The 21,020-nt window shown below is 44.4% G+C and overlaps 1 protein-coding gene across 1 annotated transcript in view; it reads right to left on the minus strand.

The window, feature by feature from the left end:
• The window catches only part of LOC110525279 (adhesion G-protein coupled receptor V1), a 245,182-nt gene that overhangs the window by 67,330 nt on the left and 156,832 nt on the right, over positions 1-21,020 (minus strand). The gene's annotated exons all lie outside the window — the stretch shown is intronic.

Consider the following 21,020-nt stretch of genomic DNA (forward strand, 5'->3'; position numbering starts at 1 on the left):
CAGTCAAACAACTGTTGCACAGCAGCCAGGGATGTATTGTTCTCTGCTGGGTGAGACTCAGGGTTCAGAAAGCCTAAACCTTATACAGAGCCTTCAGAAAGTATTCACACCCCAGGACTTTGTCCACATTTTGTTGTGTTACAGCCTGAATTTAAAATGGATTAAATTGAGATTTTGTGTCACTTATCAATACACCATACCCCATAATGTCAGATGCATTTTATTTGTAGAACATTTTCACAATTAAAAGCTGAAATGTCTTGAGTCTATAAGTATTCAACCAACATAAGTTGCATGAACTCATTCTGTATTCAATAATAGTATTTAACATTATTTTTTAATGACTACCTCATCTCTGTACCCGACACAATTATCTGTAAGGTCCCTCAATCGAGTAGTGAATTTCAAGTAGAGATTCAACCACAAAGACCAGGGAGTTTTTCAATGCATAGAAGGGAAGATCAGTCAAAATAAAAAAAAGGAGATGCTGAATGTCTGGGGCGGCAGCGTAGCCTAGTGGTTAGAGCGTTCGACTAGTAACCAAAAGATTGCAAGATCAAATCCCTGAGCTGACAAGGTACAAATCTGGTGTTCCGCTCCTGAAAAAGGCAGTTAACCCACTGTTCCTAGGCCGTCATTGAAAATAAGAGTTTGTTCTTAACTGACTTGCCTAGTAAAATAAAGGTAAATATCCCTTTGAGCAAGGTGAAGTTATTAATTAGGCTTTGGATGGTATACACCCAGTCATTACAAAGATACAGGTGACTATCCTAAATCAGTTGCCGGAGAGGAAGGAAACTGCTTAGGGATTTCACCATGAGATCAAAGTTGATTTAAAAAAAGTTTGAGTTTAATGACTGTGAAAACAGAGGATGGATCAACATCATTACAGTTACTCCACAATACTAACATAAATGACAGAGTGAAAAGAAGGAAGCCTGTAGAGAACACAAATATTCCAAAACATCAATCATGTTTGCAATGAGGCACGCAAGTAAAAAATGTGGCAAAGAAATTAACTTTTTGACCTGAATACAAAGTGTTATGAGCAGATCCAAAAACTTGACGTAGCTTGAAGAATTTTAATAAAGAATAATGGGCAAATATTGTACAATCCAGGGGTGGAAAGCTTTTAGTCCTACCTCAATAGACTCACAGCTGTAATCACTGTCAAAGGTGATTCTAACATGTATTTATTTATATTTCACCTTTATTTAACCAGGTAGGCCAGTTAAGAACACATTCTCATTTACAACTGGCCAAGATAAAGCAAAGCAGTGCGACAAAAAGAACAGAATTACACATGGGATAAACAAACGTACAGTAGGAAATCTGTATACAGTGTGTGCAAATGAAGTAAGGAGGTAAGGCAATAAATAGGCCATAGTGGCAAAGTAATTACAATTTAGCAATTTACACTGGAGTGATAGATGTGCAGACGAGGATGTGCAAGACACACAGTGTCCAACGAATGGCCAGAGGTATACAGAATGGTGTCGTCTGTATCGAGGTGGCTCAAAGAATCACCTGCAGCAAGAGCGACATCATTGATATATACAGAGTAAAGAGTTGGCCCGAGAATTTAACCCTGTGGCACCCCCATAGAGACTGCCAGAGGTCCAGACAACAGGCCCTCCGATTTGACACTCTGAACTATCTGAGAAGTAGTTGGTGAACTCGGCGAGGCAGTCATTAGAGAAGCCAAGGCTCTTGAGTCTGCCAATGAGAATGTGCTGATTGACAGTTTCGAAAGCCTTGGCCAGGTCGATGAAGATGGCTGCACAGTACTGTCTTTTATTGATGGCGGTTATGATATCGTTTAGGACCTTGAACGTGGATGAGGTGCAGCCGTGACCAGCTCGGAAACCAGACTGCATAGTGGAGAAGGTACAGTGGGATTCGAAATGGTCGGTGATCTGTTTATTCACTTGGCTTTCGAAGACTTTAGAAAGGCAGGGCAGGATGGATATAGGTCTGTAACAGTTTGGGTCTAGAGTGTCTCCCCCTTTGAAGAGGGGGATGACCGCGTCCGCTTTCCAATCTTTAGGAATCTCAGACGATACAAAAAAGAGGTTGAACAGACTAGTAATAGGGGTTGCAACAATGGCGGCGGATCATTTTAGGAAGAGAGGGTCCAGATTGTCTAGCCCAGCTGATTTGTAGGGATCCAGATTTTGCAGCGCTTTCAGAACATCATCTGTCTGGATTTGGATGAAGGAGAAGCGGGGGGGGGGGGGGGGGGGGGGGGGGGGGGGGGGGGGGGCAGTTGCTGCGGGGGGTGCAGGGCTGTTGGCCGGGGTTGGGGTAGCCAGGTGGAAAGCATGGCCAGCCGTAGAGAAATACTTATTGAAATTCTCGATTATCGTAGATTTATCAGTGGTGACAGTGTTTCCTAGTCTCAGTGCAGTGGGCAGCTGGGAGGAGGTGCTTTTATTCTCCATGGCCTTTACAGTGTCCCAAAACTTTTTGGAATTAATGCTGCAGGATGCAAATTTCTGTTTGAAAAAGCTAGCTTTTGCTTTCCTAACTGACTGTGTGTATTGTTTCCTGACTTCCCTGAAAAGGTGCATATCGCCGGGATTATTTGATGCTAGTGCAGTACGCCACAGGGTGCTTTTGGGCTGGTCAAGGGCAGTCATGTAACGGTTGTCTTCCTCTGACGAGGAGGAGTAGTAGGAAGGATCGGAGGACCAATGCGCAGCGTAGTAAGTGTTCATGATATTTATTACAACTCAGAACACTAAAGAATAAAACAACAAAGAGAACGAAATGAAACCGAAACAGTTCTGTCTGGTGCAGACACAAAACAGAAAACAGAAAATAATCACCCACAACTCAAGGGTGAAAACAGGCTACCTAAGTATGGTTCTCAATCAGGGACAACGATTGACAGCTGCCTCTGATTGAGAACCATACCAGGCCAAACACAGAAATCCCAAATCATAGAAAAAAGAACATAGACTGCCCACCCCAACTCACGCCCTGACCATACTAAAACAAAGACAAAACAAAGGAACTAAGGTCAGAACGTGCCAAGTCAAGTCTGGAGTGAACCAAGGGCTATATCTGTTCTTATTTCTACATTTTTTCAAAGGGGCATGATTATTTAATTAAGATAGTGTTTTATTTTTCAGACATTTTTAATGCATTTTAGAATTTTTCTTCCACCTCAACATATTTTGTGTCGATCGTTGGGCAAAAATGACAACTAAATCTATTTTAATACCACTTTGTAACAACAAAATGTGGAAAAAGTCAAAGGGTGTGGATACTTTTTGAAGGCACTGTATATCAAGTACAATGAAATCATTTTCTGTCAGCGATCTACACTAAATACTCTGTAAATAGGGGAGGAAAGACAGACTTCAGTCGGGGGAGATCGACAGACTCCATTTGTTAGATGTATGGATGAATGTGTTTCCCTCCCAATGTGTATCCCCCCCAATGTGCTCTCCAATCTCATATATATATTTTGAAAACAGGGGTGCCGGGGTGCCAAGTTTTTGAGAGAAAAATGATTACTTGTTAAACAAAATCTCTTTCTCTGAGCAATTGCATTACTATAAAATAAATAATTTTGTGAGCATACAATATAGTTGTATACATTTTTACTTATTTTTATCAAGGGTGCCAATAACTTTGGTTGTGACTGTATATACACAGTGCACTCTGGTAAAACATGAATCACTAAGGCACGCCTGAACAAACAACTAAAAGCCTGCCTCTAATTTCTGATCCCAGGGTACCAGGGTCTCTCTCTCACACAGATGCAACCCAGTTCCAGGCACCTCTGCGCCCAGGGAATAGATACATGCCTGGCATTGCAGCAGAGTGGAAGAGCAGAGGTGGGACTAAGGGAATAAAGCTTCCTCTGTGGAAGATTGTGTGTTTGTCATGAAACACCAAGGCCAAGGCCGAGGACCCGGGGGAATGCCATTGGTCACACAGTTCAGCAGACGGGCCAATCAGCGGGGCTCCCCTTTGTTCTCTGGTGTTAACAACCTGGCATCCAACCATGTGCTTTGTTTTTATGTCTCTGGTCTGAAGGGATTAGACATGATGTCAGATTGTGCTGTCTCAGTGCCAGGTTGTTATTGTTTTTATGTCTCTGGTCTGAAGGGATTAGACATGATGTCAGATTGTGCTGTCTCAGTGCCAGGTTGTTATTGTTTTTATGTCTCTGGTCTGAAGGGATTAGACGTGATGTCAGATTGTGCTGTCTCAGTACCAGGTTGTTATTGTTTTTATGTCTCTGGTCTGAAGGGATTAGACGTGATGTCAGATTGTGCTGTCTCAGTGCCAGGTTGTTATTGTTTTTATGTCTCTGGTCTGAAGGGATTAGACGTGATGTCAGATTGTGCTGTCTCAGTGCCAGGTTGTTATTGTTTTTATGTCTCTGATCTGAAGGGATTAGAAGTGATGTCAGATTGTGCTGTCTCAGTGCCAGGTTGTTATTGTTTTTATGTCTCTGGTCTGAAGGGATTAGACGTGATGTCAGATTGTGCTGTCTCAGTGCCAGGTTGTTATTGTTTTTATGTCTCTGATCTGAAGGGATTAGAAGTGATGTCAGATTGTGCTGTCTCAGTGCCAGGTTGTTATTGTTTTTATGTCTCTGGTCTGAAGGGATTAGACATGATGTCAGATTGTGCTGTCTCAGTACCAGGTTGTTATTGTTTTTATGTCTCTGGTCTGAAGGGATTAGACGTGATGTCAGATTGTGCTGTCTCAGTACCAGGTTGTTATTGTTTTTATGTCTCTGGTCTGAAGGGATTAGACGTGATGTCAGATTGTGCTGTCTCAGTACCAGGTTGTTATTGTTTTTATGTCTCTGGTCTGAAGGGATTAGACGTGATGTCAGATTGTGCTGTCTCAGTACCAGGTTGTTATTGTTTTTATGTCTCTGGTCTGAAGGGATTAGACATGATGTCAGATTGTGCTGTCTCAGTACCAGGTTGTTATTGTTTTTATGTCTCTGGTCTGAAGGGATTAGACGTGATGTCAGATTGTGCTGTCTCAGTACCAGGTTGTTATTGTTTTTATGTCTCTGGTCTGAAGGGATTAGAAGTGATGTCAGTTTGTGCTGTCTCAGTACCAGGTTGTTATTGTTTTTATGTCTCTGGTCTGAAGGGATTAGACGTGATGTCAGATTGTGCTGTCTCAGTACCAGGTTGTTATTGTTTTTATGTCTCTGGTCTGAAGGGATTAGAAGTGATGTCAGATTGTGCTGTCTCAGTGCCAGCTGGAGGTTGTTTTTCTGTCTTTGGGATAAATATTGGGGCGGCAGGTAGCCTAGTGGTTAGAGCATTGGGTCAGTAGCCGAAAGGTTGCTGGAACAAATCCCTGAGCTGACATGATAAAAATCTGTCATTCTGCCCCTGAACAAGGCAGCTAACCCACTGTTCCCCGGTTGGCCGTCATTGAAAAGAAGAATTTGTTCTTAACTGACTTGCCTAGTTAAATTATATATATTATTTTTAAGAATAAAGTGATCTCAAGATGAAATCCAATGTATCTGAGGTATGCAAACGAGGTTTGAACAAGAGTTAGGATTTGAGGTCTCAATAAAGCCTACAACAAATTGACATCCAATTGTCTTTTTATCTATTTAAACCATTGATGGTAACACAGAGCTGTTGCCTGCAATTAGGATTAAACTGCGAACTACAAAACAAAGTTATTGCTAATGATTCAGCAATCACTGAAAACAACAGCAGCTTTTGTGATAAAAACATAACCTCACAGAAGAACACAAGGAAAAAGATGTCAAACAATGAGTGCGAGGAATTTAGTATCTTGGTGCTGATCCTGGAGGCATCCTCCTTCCTTGTGTTGTGCTAATCTAACCAAATCGATAGCGCTGTGTGCTGATGCTAGCTAGCTAGCGTGCCACTGGGCTAATAATAGGATCTGACAGAAGCATTACATCAGTGGGAGTGGAGACCTGTCCGCCAGACGGTCCATAGCACCAGTCGGCCGTCCTTTCCACTCCTTCTCTCCCTCCGCCCCCTCCTCCCTCTCTCCCTTCCTCCTCTATCAGCTACCGGTCTGAACTAGCTCTTTCCAGCCCAGGCAACATCTTGGGTGTTTCCTCAGCTGCTTTTGTTCAGACACAGACTGCAGTGCAGAGCACCAGCTTAAGCCCACGCCGACCCCCACCCCCATCCCCAGTGGGCCCTAGCTTCCTCCATCCCATCCCTCAGACACAGGCAAGCAGCCTGCTACTGGTCTCCTTCAGCAGCCCCACCCCATCAGGTTACATAGGTATGGCTAGCTCACTCGTTGGTGGGTTTGTGGGGCAGTGTGGGACAATGTGGTCTCAGGGAAATTTATATTATTCTGTACATAAATTCGTCCCACTCCATTTTGTATGACATGTTACATTATGAATGGAATAGCAGTCGTGCAATATTATACAAATTAGAGGACATATAGAATCATACGTCTTACCTGGTCGAATAATAACGTACGAATGGGATGATGTAATTTATCATACATCTTGGAGGACGTATAGTATTGCGAGTCATTATCTGAGACCAGGTTACTTGTTGCACTGTTACAACAAAAAAGAGAATTACTTGCACCTGCCTACCCAGGTAGGATGGTGACAGAGTGAAAACAACCTACCGCAGCACGGTACGTGCTCAGAGTTTTAACAGCAACAACAGCAGAGGAAATGGGAACATGTAACTGCTACGTACATACAGTGTATTCAGAAAGTATTCAGACCCCTTGACTTTTTCCACATTTTGCTACATTACAGCTTTATTCTAAAATGGATTAAATTGTTTCCCCCCCCCCCCCCCCCCCCCCCTCATCAATCTACACACAATACCCCAATAATAACAAAACAAAAAAAGCTATTTTAAAATATTTGCAAATGTATAAAAAACCCAGAAAAATCCCATTTACATAAGAATTCAAACCCTTTTCTCAGGACTTTGTTTAATTACATCAAGAAGTCCCTCCTCTGTAACTTGGATTTCACATGAGTATTTCTGTACAGCTGTTAACTGTACAAATGTGCCTAATTGGTTTATTAATACATTTTCAAGTTCACAACTGTGCACTCTTTCACTATAATAGCTACTGTAAATTGGACAGTGCAGTTAGATTAACAATAAATTAAGCTTTCTGCCCATATCAGATATGTCTATGGGGGGTGGGGCGGGATCCTGTAGATGTTAACTTATTCTGTGCCTCTGTGGTACAGTTTGTATTGCTATCAATCTGTGCGGTTAGTCTTTCTATTTCCTTTGTTAACATGAACACTTTTAACCTAAATTGTTTTTGTTTAAGAGATGAGCACTGGCTTGGTTTTTGCGCTGACATGCATTGTCAAATCAAATCAAATTTGATTGGTTACATACACATCGTTAGCAGATGTTCATTTGAGTGAAGTGAAATGCTTGAGCTTCTAGATCCGACAGTGCAGTAATATATAACAAGTAATATAATAAATTCACAACAACTACCTTATACACACAAATGTAAAGGGATGAATAAGAATATGTACATAGAAATATATGGATGAGTGATGGCCGTGAGGCTTAGGCAAGATGCAGTAGATGGTATAGAATACAGTATATATATGGATGAGTGATGGCCGTGTGGCTTACGCAAGATGCAGTAGATGGTATAGAATACAGTATATATACGGATGAGTGATGGCCGTGAGGCTTAGGCAAGATGCAGTAGATGGTATAGAATACAGTATATATATGGATGAGTGATGGCCGTGAGGCTTAGGCAAGATGCAGTAGATGGTATAGAATACAGTATATATATATGGATGAGCGATGGCCGTGAGGCTTAGGCAAGATGCAGTAGATGGTGTAGAATACAGTATATATATGGATGAGCGATGGCCGTGAGGCTTAGGCAAGATGCAGTAGATGGTATAGAATACAGTATATATATATGGATGAGTGATGGCCGTGTGGAATAGGCAAGATGCAGTAGATGGTATAGAATACAGTATATATATGGATGAGCGATGGCCGTGTGGCTTAGGCAAGATGCAGTAGATGGTGTAGAATACAGTATATATATGGATGAGCGATGGACGTGAGGCTTAGGCAAGATGCAGTAGATGGTGTAGAATACAGTATATATATGGATGAGCAATGGCCGTGAGGCTTAGGCAAGATGCAGTAGATGGTGTAGAATACAGTATATATATGGATGAGTGATGGCCGTGAGGCTTAGGCAAGATGCAGTAGATGGTATAGAATACAGTATATATATGGATGAGTGATGGCCGTGAGGCTTAGGCAAGATGCAGTAGATGGTATAGAATACAGTATATATATGGATGAGCGATGGCCGTGAGGCTTAGGCAAGATGCAGTAGATGGTATAGAATACAGTATATATATGGATGAGCGATGGCCGTGTGGCTTAGGCAAGATGCAGTAGATGGTATAGAATACAGGATATTTATGTAAATAAGGCATTTCTGTTATTCATTGTTAATACATTTGCAACAATTTCTAGAATGAAGGATAATGAAGGATAATTTAAAACAATGACAGATAATTAATAATTAAGGATAATGAAAGATAATGAAATATAATAGGACAATAGAAAATGTAGGATAACGAAGAATAATGGATAATGATGGTGGTTGCAGCACTGTTCCAACGGAGAATGCAATGCCTATTTCTAATCCACTAGGATACAGGGAAAAATGTGATCCTCTTATAACAAAAAGACCCCCTCAAAACACCAATGACAATACCTGTGACGACCGTTCTTTGACAGAGAGCCCTGCATGCCGTAGGAGATGACATTTTGCTGTTGCTGTTTGACACCTTGTACAAGTTGCTTCAGGTCAATGCGTATCAGTAAAGTTCACTCATGTTTTCGGTCAACACTCTCCGCGAGCCTGGCTGAATCCACAAGGACTGGGCTGTTTTCAAATAAACAACCAGTCCTGTTTCGCACCCAAACAACCACCACGCTCCTCCACCCCCTTGGGACATCATCACCCGCACCACAGAGACCATCGCGAGGAGTCGGGGTGAGAGGGGAACGCGGGAATAGACAGAAACAATGTTGAATGCATCACGAGCCTGCACAAAGCTACGACTAGAGGAGCGATGAGGGTGTTCATATAAAATATCACAGCTTCCTATACGTGAGACGATGATAGTGGTTCCTAAAACAGCAAGGCCAGCAGGGACCATGGTCACACGTTTGAAAACATGGCTATCACTCCATCAGGTCCACAGAGCCATACCCATGTCCCCAGGTGTTTGTCTGGTAACGAGATCACCTTCGCCATAACATTCTATGCACATAAAAGCTGTTGAACTGCCAACTGAACTGCTACGGTATGTGATGGGAAGTCTGTTTTATTTTATTTTAATTTCACCTTTATTTAACCAGGTAGGCTAGTTGAGAACAAGTTCGCATTTGCAACTGCGACCTGGCCAAGATAAAGCACAATAAAGGCACAACTTTAAAAGTTTGTTGGGCTGGTTGCGTCATCACCAGAGCCACACGCCTCTCTGTAAATCAGGGGATCACCTAACTGTGCAACTGTAATCAAAGGATCCCGGCACCACTTGACATCCATTTGAGAGGTTTGGAGGGGGACTGGGGATTACATCACTGGATCATTGCATCCCTTCCTGATATCATGATCCTGTCCAATAGGAGTGGGTGCTTGATGACTGTATAATGGTCCGTTGACCGAAGAGGGATCCCCCAGTATTGTACTGTACCAAGACTACTGCATTCATCAATGAGTGGATCAATACATGAGGCAGGTCAGGTTAGGCACTGAACATTCAGTTCTGCTGTCCACACAGCCAATTCTGATGTGATTAATCAGCTGTTGCAGCCACTATATCTGGCTGTTTCAAATGAATGTCTTTAGGAAATGAATTGTTATCTAACATCACATAGGCAGCTTTTGCACACTGACATTGGAAGGCTGTACTTGTCTTTAGGGATAACTGGGTGCAGTGCTTTGTTGAAGAATATCCAGACTGCTTGAGTATACAGTAGGACAGGACTGTTTCCAGCATAAAGCCTCCAGAACAACCAGCAAGTGAGTTCTAGGAGACAGAGCAGAGGGCTTCAACTGTTTCTCCTTGGAGCAGAGCCTTGAAATGTATTAGTGTGCTCTAACAGCATGGCATTAGATTGCAGTGGCGGTGTTTGGAACTATTCATTGGCAGGCCATTCATTTGTTCTGCTTTCTGTGAGCTCTGACCATGGATGGAGAGTGGCCCCAACAGGACAGAGTGGGTAACGACTGACAGCAAGAGCAGCTGGACTAGCTATCGCTCTTCCTTGAGTGGCACAGTCAGAGAGTGTATGTGTTTGTGGGTGTGTGTGTGCGTGCGAGTGCGTGCCTGCGCGCATGTGTGTGTGAGAGAGTGAGAGACTGTGCTTGTTGGTGTGTTGTCATGGTAACCCTCGCCTTTGACTCCACAGATGAAGCCTGGTTCTGTCCCAACACTTCTCTGACCTAGTGTTAACCTAAACAAAAGCTCTATGACTGGGCAGACTGAGTGTGATTGGCTGTTACTGTTTACTGGGAACAAAAGGTTTAAATATAAACAAGGCTCAGTCTAATTAGGGACATTTCCACTCAGCAGCACATCCAGGCTCTTCCAGGAAATTGATCCTTTCTCCTTTTCTATTTCGGGCCGGCACACCAATCATTGTGCTTCCAGCCTTGCACAGTGTTGTTCTTCAACCTAACATTTGTCTTATTTCAACATTGTTACAGTTTAGAAAGCAAACGCTACAATGTGCAACATTGTGGGAAATGGAGCAAGGCCTTTTCAACAAAGTCAAGCCACTGGTTACACAAAGTTTTATATGACATGACTGTATTTCATAGTTAAGATATCATCAATACTGGTATACTGAGGTATCAACAAATAGTAAATCACCAATACTGGTATACTGAGGTATCAACAAATAGTAAATCATCAATACTGGTATACTGAGGTATCAACAAATAGTAAATCACCAATACTGGTATACTGAGGTATCAACAAATAGTAAATCATCAATACTGGTATACTGAGGTATCAACAAATAGTAAATCATCAATACTGGTATACTGAGGTATCAACAAATAGTAAATCATCAATACTGATATACTGAGGTATCAACAAATAGTAAATCATTAATACTGGTATACTGAGGTATCACCAAATAGTAAATCATCAATACTGGTATACTGAGGTATCAACAAATAGTAAATCATCAATACTGGTATACTGAGGTATCAACAAATAGTAAATCATCTTAGTAACAGGCTGTGCCAGGAAGGGCGCTATATGCAAAAGGAACACAACACCACTGACCCCGTTATTCTGAGTAAACAAACAAATCAACCACATCAAGCCAGTGAGTTGACCGTGAGTTTTCCCTGTATCACCTTCCAAAGTTCAGTCTGAAACAGATTTAGAGCCGCTAACGCAGCAGAGTGGAGTGGGCTCTCTGTCAGACAGTCCAGGTGCCCTCGCTTGTTTATCGGTTAACGTGGTGACAGCCTGGGCTGATGAGATACAGAACGGCTCAACTCCGCTGGCCCATAGCTCTATTTCAACTCATTGCGTGTTAAATGGAAATACGAAGACAAACTTAAACTACTAGGGTAATGAATGATGACTCATTTATCGTGTACACAAAACAGTACACAGCCAAAATAAATACACTTTAAACGACACAACAGTAAGGTAAAAACAACTAAATGTTCTATGCAATGATGGTAATCCAGCCTTTCTCAGAACTCCCACGGAAACAAGAATGAGACATCTCAAATGGATTATCTTGCCCACAAACTTAAATAAACACTTGGAACACTTTGTTTCAAACTAAAAGCCTAAAACCACGACTGTTTACACAACAGCAGCAACATAATATTTTTGAACATTGTGAAATGCTTTATAAAACATAAACTGACTAACTAGTAAAAATTTGCAGCACGTAAGTAGAAGGGTCTATAGATGTGCCACAATAGTAGGATTGTAGGCTACCATTAATCTGGAGGAGAAATAAACACACTCCTGTTTGGGCGAGGTGCTGGCTAGCGGAGTAGAACACCTGAAGAAGGAGAGCTCCACACAGGGTATAACGATGAAGACAGCTGGTCTGTCGAAACGTTGGTTATTAGGTTATTAAACGACTGCATCTGAGCTCCTAGAGTGTTTGGCTCTCCTTTTCTTTACCATTCATCTGATGCCAGATAAGACTTCTGGGAAAAGCTGAGCAAAGCCATAAGCTGTCAAGGCCACTGATACAGCTCAAACATCAAATTTATGCTTCATAGGGTTGAAAACAATTACTGTAACACAACACATATACATCTGTCATGGCAATCTGGCCGATGTAATCCGATGTAGTACAGAACTCTTGGCCTCCAAACTGTCTCTCCACTTTGGAAGCATTTAACAACGGGATTCAAACTTTGAACGCCGTAATAATGTAGTTATAACGTGGTTTGTGCTGTGGTGAAGACAGCCACAGTCAGTACTGCTGACCCATGGTGGTCCAGTCAGTCCACGTGGCTGCAGGGCCGTGCTAGTCAGATGTGGGAGAAAGGCCACACCAGCTTTGTCTGGAAAGAGGGGTAAAGTTCAACGCTGCTGGAGCTTCTGTGTTTTTGGGGTCACCCTCATTGAACAAGCCCCCTCATTGGTAAAACAAGAGAATGACCTCGTCTGCTGTACCACAGGGGCATAGTCGAACCCACGTGGAGAGGTGGAAACACACTGGAATGGCAAAACATACCCTGCCCTGCTTGTTCATCTCAAACACACGCAGCTTAGAGACATAACACACAGCAGTATCCACAAAGCATCTCAGACTACGACTGCTGATCTAAGATCTGTCCATATAAATGTTATTCATTATGATCTAAAAGGAAAAACTGATCCTAGATCCTACTCTGATTCGCTTTGTGGATACAGACCCTGGTCTGACCCATATAAACAACTCCTACAGTTGAAGTGGGAAGTTTACATACACTTAGGTTGGAGTCATTAAAACTAATTTTTCAACCACTTCTTGTTAACAAACTATAGTTTTGGCAAGTCGGTTAGCACATCTACTTTGTGCATGACACAAGTACTATTTCCAACAATTGTTTATAGACAGATTATTTCACATAGAATTCACTGTATCACAATTTCAGTGGTTCAGAAGTTTACATACACTAAATTGACTGTGCCTTTAAACAGCTTGGAATTTTCCAAAAATGATGTCTTGGCTTTAGAAGCTTCTGATAGGCTAATTTGCATAATTTGAGTCAATTGGAGGTGGACCTGTAGATGTATTTCAAGGCCTACCTTCAAACTCAGTGCCTCTTTGCTTGACATCATGGGAAAATCAAAAGAAATCAGCCCCCAAAAATTGTAGACCTCCACAAGTATGTTTCATCCTTGGGAGCAATTTCCAAACGCCTGAAGGTACCACGTTCATCTGTACAAACAATAGTACGCAAGTATAAACACCATGGGACCACGCAACCGCCTGCATATTTACTCGGATTAAATATCAGGAATTGTATTTGGCTAAGGTGTATGTAAACTTCCAACCTCAACTGTATCTATCTAGGATATAGCATGTACTCATTCAACGCACGTACGCGCACACACACACACACACACACACACACACACACACACACACACACACACACGATGACAAGGTTGATGTATATGAGTGTACAGCAGATAAGGGCAGCAGACACAGTGCATTAGGGAAAGTACTCAGACTATTCTAAAATGGAGTTGAAAACAAAATCTATCTACCCAAAATAACCCATTATGACAAACCGAAAACGGTGTTTTAAAAAAAAAATGTGGCTAATTTATTCAAAATTAAAACATTAATTTCCTATGAGACTCGAAATTGAGCTCAGTTGTATCCTTTTTCCATTGATCATCCTTGAGATGTATTTATGACTTGATTGGAGTCCACCTGTGGTAAATTCAATTGATTGGACATGATTTGGAAAGGACACACCTGTCTTTATAACGATCCCATAGTTGACAGTGCATGTCAGAGCAAAAACCAAGCCATGAGGTCGAAGGTATTGTCCGTAGAGCTCCGAGACAGGATTGTGTCGAGGCACAGATCTGGGGAAAGGTACCAAAAATATATCTGTAGCATTGAAGGTCCCCAAGAACACAGAGTCCTCCATCATTCTTAAATAAAAGAAGTTTGGAACCATCGAGACTCTTTCTAGAGTTGGCCGCCCACCCAAACTGAGCAATCGGGGGAGAAGTGCCTTGGTCAGGGAGGTGACCAATAACATGATGGTCACCCTGACAGAGCTCCAAGGTTCCTCTGTGGAGATGGGAGAACCTTCCAGAAGGACAACCATCTCTGCAGCACTCCACTAATCATGCCTTTATATTAGAGTGGCAAAACGGAAGCTATTCCTCAGTAAAAGGCACAACAGCATGCTTGGAGTTTGCCAAAAGGCATCTAAAGGACTCAAACCACGAGAAACGAGATTCTCTGGTCTGATAAAACCAATTTGGCCTGAATGCCAAGCGTCATGTCTGGAGGAAACCTGGCACCACCCCTACGGTGAAGCACGGTGGTGGCAGCATCATGCTGTGGGGATGTTTTTCAGCGGCAGGGACTGGGAGACTACACAGGATTGAGGGAAAGATGAACGGAGCAAAGTACAGAGAGATCCTTGATGAAAACCTGTTCCAGAGTGCTCAGGACCTCAGACTGCGCTGAATGTTCACCTTCCAACCTGACAGAGTTTGAGAGGATCTGCGGAGAATAATGGGAGAAACTCAACCAATACAGGTGTGCCAAGCTTGTAGCTTCATACCCAAGAAGACTCAAGGCTGTCATCGCTTCCATAGGTGCTTCAACAAAGTACTGAGTAAACGGTCTGAATACTTATGTAAATGTGATATTTCCTTTATATATATATATATATATATATATACACACATACACTCACACACATTGGAAAACATTTCTAAAAACCTATTTTTGCTTTATCATTATGGGGTATTATGTGTAGATTGATGAGGGGGAAAAATGTAATCTATTTTAAAATAAGGCTGTAGCATAACTAAATGTAAAAAAACGTCAAGGGGTCTGAATACTTTCTGAATGAACAGTAATGGCAGCAAATGAGGGCAGCAGATGGGGGAAACAGATGAGGGAGCAGATGAGGGCAGCAGATGAGGGCAGCAGATGAGGGCAGCAGATGAGGGAAGCAGATGAGGGCAGCAGATGAGGGCAGCAGATGAGGGCAGCAGATGAGGGCAGCAGATGAGGGCAGCAGATGAGGGCAGCAGATGAGGGAAGCAGATGAGGGCAGCAGATGAGGGAAGCAGATGAGGGCAGCAGATGAGGGCAGCAGATGAGGGCAGCAGATGAGGGCAGCAGATGAGGGAAGCAGATGGGGGCAGCAGATGAGGGCAGCAGATGAGGGCAGCAGATGAGGGCAGCAGATGAGGGCAGCAGATGAGGGCAGCAGATGAGGGAAGCAGATGAGGGAAGCAGATGGGGGCAGCAGATGAGGGCAGCAGATGAGGGCAGCAGATGAGGGCAGCAGATGAGGGCAGCAGATGAGGGCAGCAGATGAGGGCAGCAGATGAGGGAAGCAGATGAGGGCAGCAGATGAGGGCAGCAGATGAGGGCAGCAGATGAGGGCAGCAGATGAGGGCAGCAGATGAGGGAAGCAGATGAGGGCAGTAGATGAGGGCAGCAGATGAGGGAAGCAGATGAGGGCAGCAGATGAGGGCAGCAGATGAGGGCAGCAGATGAGGGCAGCAGATGAGGGCAGCAGATGAGGGCAGCAGATGAGGGCAGCAGATGAGGGCAGCAGATGAGGGCAGCAGATGAGGGCAGCAGATGAGGGCAGCAGATGAGGGAAGCAGATGAGGGCAGCAGATGAGGGCAGCAGATGAGGGCAGCAGATGAGGGCAGCAGATGGGGGCAGCAGATGTATGGTGTATGATGTATGGTGTATGGTGTATGGTGTATGATGTATGATGTATGATGTATGGTGTATGGTGTATTGTGTATGATGTATGGTGTATTGTGTATGATGTATGATGTATGGTGTATTGTGTATGATGTATGATGTATGGTGTATGATGTATGATGTATGGTGTATGATGTATGATGTATGGTGTATGATGTATGGTGTATGATGTATGATGTATGATGTATGGTGTATTGTGTATGATGTATGGTGTATGATGTATGGTGTATGGTGTATGATGTATGATGTATGATGTATGGTGTATGATGTATGATGTATGGTGTATGATGTATGGTGTATGGTGTATGATGTATGGTGTATGATGTATGGTGTATGATGTATGATGTATGGTGTATTGTGTATGATGTATGATGTATGGTGTATGATGTATGATGTATGGTGTATGATGTATGATGTATGGTGTATGGTGTATGATGTATGGTGTATGGTGTATGATGTATGATGTATGGTGTATGATGTATGGTGTATGGTGTATGATGTATGGTGTATGGTGTATGATGTATGGTGTATGATGTATGGTGTATGATGTATGATGTATGGTGTATTGTGTATGATGTATGATGTATGATGTATGGTGTATGATGTATGGTGTATGGTGTATGATGTATGATGTATGATGTATGGTGTATGGTGTATGATGTATGATGTATGATGTATGATGTATGGTGTATGATGTATGATGTATGGTGTATTGTGTATGATGTATGATGTATGGTGTATGGTGTATGGTGTATGATGTATGATGTATGACGTATGGTCTGGAAGAATGAAGTTATTTTGAAAGCATCTCTCCACTCTTGCTATGTTTGGGAATGTGTTGCAATAGAAAGAGGTGGTTGCAGGTATCTAACTCAGAATTCATATGATCTTTCAAGATTTGGAGAAAAAGAAGAAACTCGCACACTGCTCTTTAATAAGCTTTACGTATTGACCTCAAGGCCTTTGTCAGGGCAGTTATGAAGTGCAAAACCATTTTGGGGATGTTCCTTTGTGTTAAGGAGAATAATGTGATTAGACGTGGTAGTAGGTCCCTCCGTGATAAGAAGTGTACAATGTTATCAGGTTTGGGTAGGTAGGAGGGTATAGTTCAATGTTGTCAGGTTGCTGCAATCAGCTCAGGAAGGGAACTGAGTTCATCAGCAGTGGTGACACTAATGACTCACAGGATGTCACAGTGTGTCACTTCCTCTTTCTAATGTCCTCTGCACTGTGGGTAGCTGTGAGCTGAGTAGACTTTCAGGGTGGGTTCATAACTGTGGGGCCCTGACAGCCCTGCTTAGCCCAGCAAAAAGAGCACAGATTGACTGATGGACAGATCACAGAACATAATAGAACCAGAATCCTCCCAGTCACCCTGACAACACCGGAGAGAGAGAGAAGAGAGAGCGAGAGGAGAGGGAGTGAGAGGAGAGGGAGAGAGAGGAGAGAGAGAGAGAAAGAGAGATAGAGAGGGTGGGAGGGAAGGAGAGAAGAGACGAGAGAGAAAAGAGAACTCTTTCATATTTTTCTAGCACCATGGGTACGAGTCAGTCCACGTGGTCGCAGGTCTGTGCTAGTCAGATGTGGGAGAAAGGCCATCCTCCTGCCGCTGTTTGCAGAGCTATGTCAGGAAAAAGGGGGTAAGTTCACGGCCGCTGGTGCTTCTGTTATTGGGGTCAATATCTTTGAACAAACTCTCCTCATTGGTAAAACAAGAAATCTGAGAGTGACCTCGTCTGCTGGGCCAGAGGAGCAGAGTCTAACCCACGAGGAAAGGTGCAAATACACTGGGAATGACAAAACATCCTCCACCCTCCACCTTGTAATCTCGTCACCTCCACCCTGTCCTCTCCTCACCTCCACCCTGTCCTCTCCTCACCTCCACCCTGCCCTCTCCTCACCTCCACCCTGTCCTCTCCTCACCTCCACCCTGTCCTCTCCTCACCTCCACCCTGTCCTCTCCTCACCTCCACCCTGTCCTCTCCTCACCTCCACTATGTCCTCTCCTCACCTCCACTATGTCCTCTCCTCCACCTGTCCTCTCCTCCACCTGTCCTCTCCTCTCCTCCACCCTGTCCTCTCCTCAACTCCACTATGTCCTCTCCTCCACCTGTCCTCTCCTCACCTCCACCCTGTCCTCTCCTCTCCTCCACCCTGTCCTCTCCTCTCCTCCACCTTGCACACTCCTCACCTCCACCCTGCCCTCTCCTCAACTCCACCCTGCCCTCTCCTCAACTCCACCCTGCCGTCTCCTCACCTCCACCCTGCCGTCTCCTCACCTCCACCCAGCACACTCCTCACCTTCACCCTGTCCTCTCCTCACCTCCACCCTGTCCTCTACTCTCCTCACCTCCACCCTGCCCTCTCCTCACCTCCACCCTGCCCTCTCCTCACCTCCACCCTGTCCTCTCCTCTCCTCACCTCCACCCTGTCCTCTCCTCACCTCCACCCTGTCCTCTCCTCCACCCTGTCCGCCCCTCACCTCCACTCTGTCCTCTCACCTCCATCCTGTCCTCTCCTCCACCCTGTCTTCACCGCCATCCTGTCCTATCCTCCACCCTCTCCTCACCTCCACCCTGTCCTCTCCTCACCTGCACCCTGTCCTCTTCTCCACCCTGTCTTCACCTCCATCCTGTCCTCCACGCTGTCCTGTCCTCCACCCTGTCCTGTCTTCACCTCCATCCTCTCCTCACCTCCACCCTGTCCTCTCCTCACCTCCACCCTGTCCTCTCCTCTCCTCTACCCTGTCCTCTCCTCCACCCTGTCCTCTTCTCCACCCTATCCTCTTCTCCACCCTGTCCTCTTCTCACCTCCACTCTGTCCACTCCTACACCCTGTCTTCTCCTCCACCCTGTCCTGTCCTCCACCCTGTCCTGTCCACTCCTCCACCCTGTCTTCACCATCCTGTCCTCCACCCTGTCCTGTCCTCCACCCTGTCCTGTCTTCACCTCCACCCAGACCTCCACCCTGTCCTGTCTTCACCTCCACCCTGTCCTGTCTTCACCTCCACCCTGTCCTCTCCTCACCTCCACCCTGTCCTCTCCTCACCATCCATTCCTCACCTCCACCCTGTCCTCTCTTCACCTCCACCCTGTCCTCTCCTCACCTCCACCCTGTCCTCTCCTCCACCCTGTCCTCTTCTCCACCCTGTCCTCTTCTCCACCCTGTCCTCTTCTCCACCCTGTCCTCGTCTCCACCCTGTCCTCGTCTCCACCCTGTCCTCTCCTCCACTCTGTCCTCTCCTCCACTCTGTCCTCTCCTCTACCCTGTCCTCTCCTCTCCTCCACTCTGTCCTCTCCTCCACCCCGTCTTCACCTCCATCCCATCTTCACCTCCATCCTGTCCTCTCCTGAACCCTGTCCTCTTCTCCACCCTGTCCTCTTCTCACCTCTGTCTTCACCTCCACCCTGTCCTCTCCTCCATCCTGTCCTCTCCTCCACCCTGTCTTCTCCTCCATCCTCTCCTCTCCTCCATCCTGTCCTCTCCTGGCTTGGTGTCAAGAGCATCACTCCACTACAAACTGTAGTGTGGAGTAGCACTGAGCACCCATCATCATCAGTTCATGTCTACTATCAAGTGGGACCAACTCCAAATAAAAAAATACAGCCTTTTCCAGGGCTCCGGAGTGGCGCAGTGGTCTAAGGCACCGCATCTCAGTGCTTGAGGAGTCACTACAGATTGGGAGTCCCATAGGGTGGCGTACAATTTGCCCAGCATCGTCTGAGTTTGGCCGGTGTAGGCCGTCATTGTAAATAAGAATTTGTTCTTAACTGACTTGCCTAGTTAAATAGTTTAATAAAAAATAAATATAAATAGTTTTCAAGGAGATAATCAGCCAAGGACCTGTGAAACTCATGGCACACACCCAGATCAGATGGGGACTTTTTCATGCTGGACAACTGAGAAATGAAGGGGAAATAAAACAATGGCTAAAGTATAGTTGGAGATTCCAGCACTGACACACAGGTCAAACACGAGCTGAAGTTGAATCATTTAATACATGAAACTGAATGAATATAAAGAACCCCCCCCCCCCCAAATTAACTGTCTGCAGTAGTGGGAGATTCCAGCATTAACCCACCGGGTTGCATAGAACAGGGTGACTCAATTATTCTCTGAGGAGGGGGGTTATGGGAATAGAGGAGTGAGTGCCAGTATCTCTTCCTCTCCCCTGACTTTCTTACACCCTCCGGGCTGGCCTCTGACAATAACACAGGCCTTGTGAGGAGGCTCTGACGTCACAAGCCTGCTTATTGATTTACTGTGGCCTGCGTAATGAGAAGCAGACCCTATGCTATGAGCACAATGTTCTACTTAAGTAAAGAGTCATGAACCCGCTGTTAAGCAACTACCTTGCCCATCTTCTCTCCCTTCCCTCTCTCTCTCTCTCTCCCTCCAGAATAAATACAACGGTCTGTTGGATCGCTCCAGATGGAAATTCTTAAAGCAGAGTTGCTGTGGAAGTGCACATTGCTGGACAGGATATCCTGTATTACTCACATCAACGATCACCTAAACACCTCCTGACCGTAGGGATAAACATCAGTGTGTGTCAACAGAAAACAGAATACCACCAGAAATGTCACATAGGAAGACAAAACTTAAAATCAGTAGCCTTAAGTAGTCCTGAGTGGTGCAGCGGTCTAAGGCACTGAATCTCAGAGGCATCACTACAGAGGCATCACTACAGAGGCATCACTACTGTATCACAAACGGACGTGATTGGGAGTCCCATATGCGGTGCAGAATTAGCCCAGTGTCGTCCGGGTTAGGTGCGGGTTTGGCCGGGGTAGGTCGACATTGTAAAATAAGAATTTGTTATTAACTGACTTGTCTAGTTAAATAAAGGTTAAATAAAGCATTTTTATTTTTTTTTATTTTTATCATCAATAGATTTATATGGCACACAGACACTCCCCATAAATAATACTGCAGAGGGCCCCCAACCACCATTCCCACCACCATCGCCTATCTGACTACGTAACGCATGCCTCCACTGCAATGACTGACAAGAATTATAGTCAGAACACTGA

Source organism: Oncorhynchus mykiss, chromosome 6, assembly GCF_013265735.2.
Source record: "Oncorhynchus mykiss isolate Arlee chromosome 6, USDA_OmykA_1.1, whole genome shotgun sequence".
Taxonomy (NCBI): domain Eukaryota; kingdom Metazoa; phylum Chordata; class Actinopteri; order Salmoniformes; family Salmonidae; genus Oncorhynchus; species Oncorhynchus mykiss.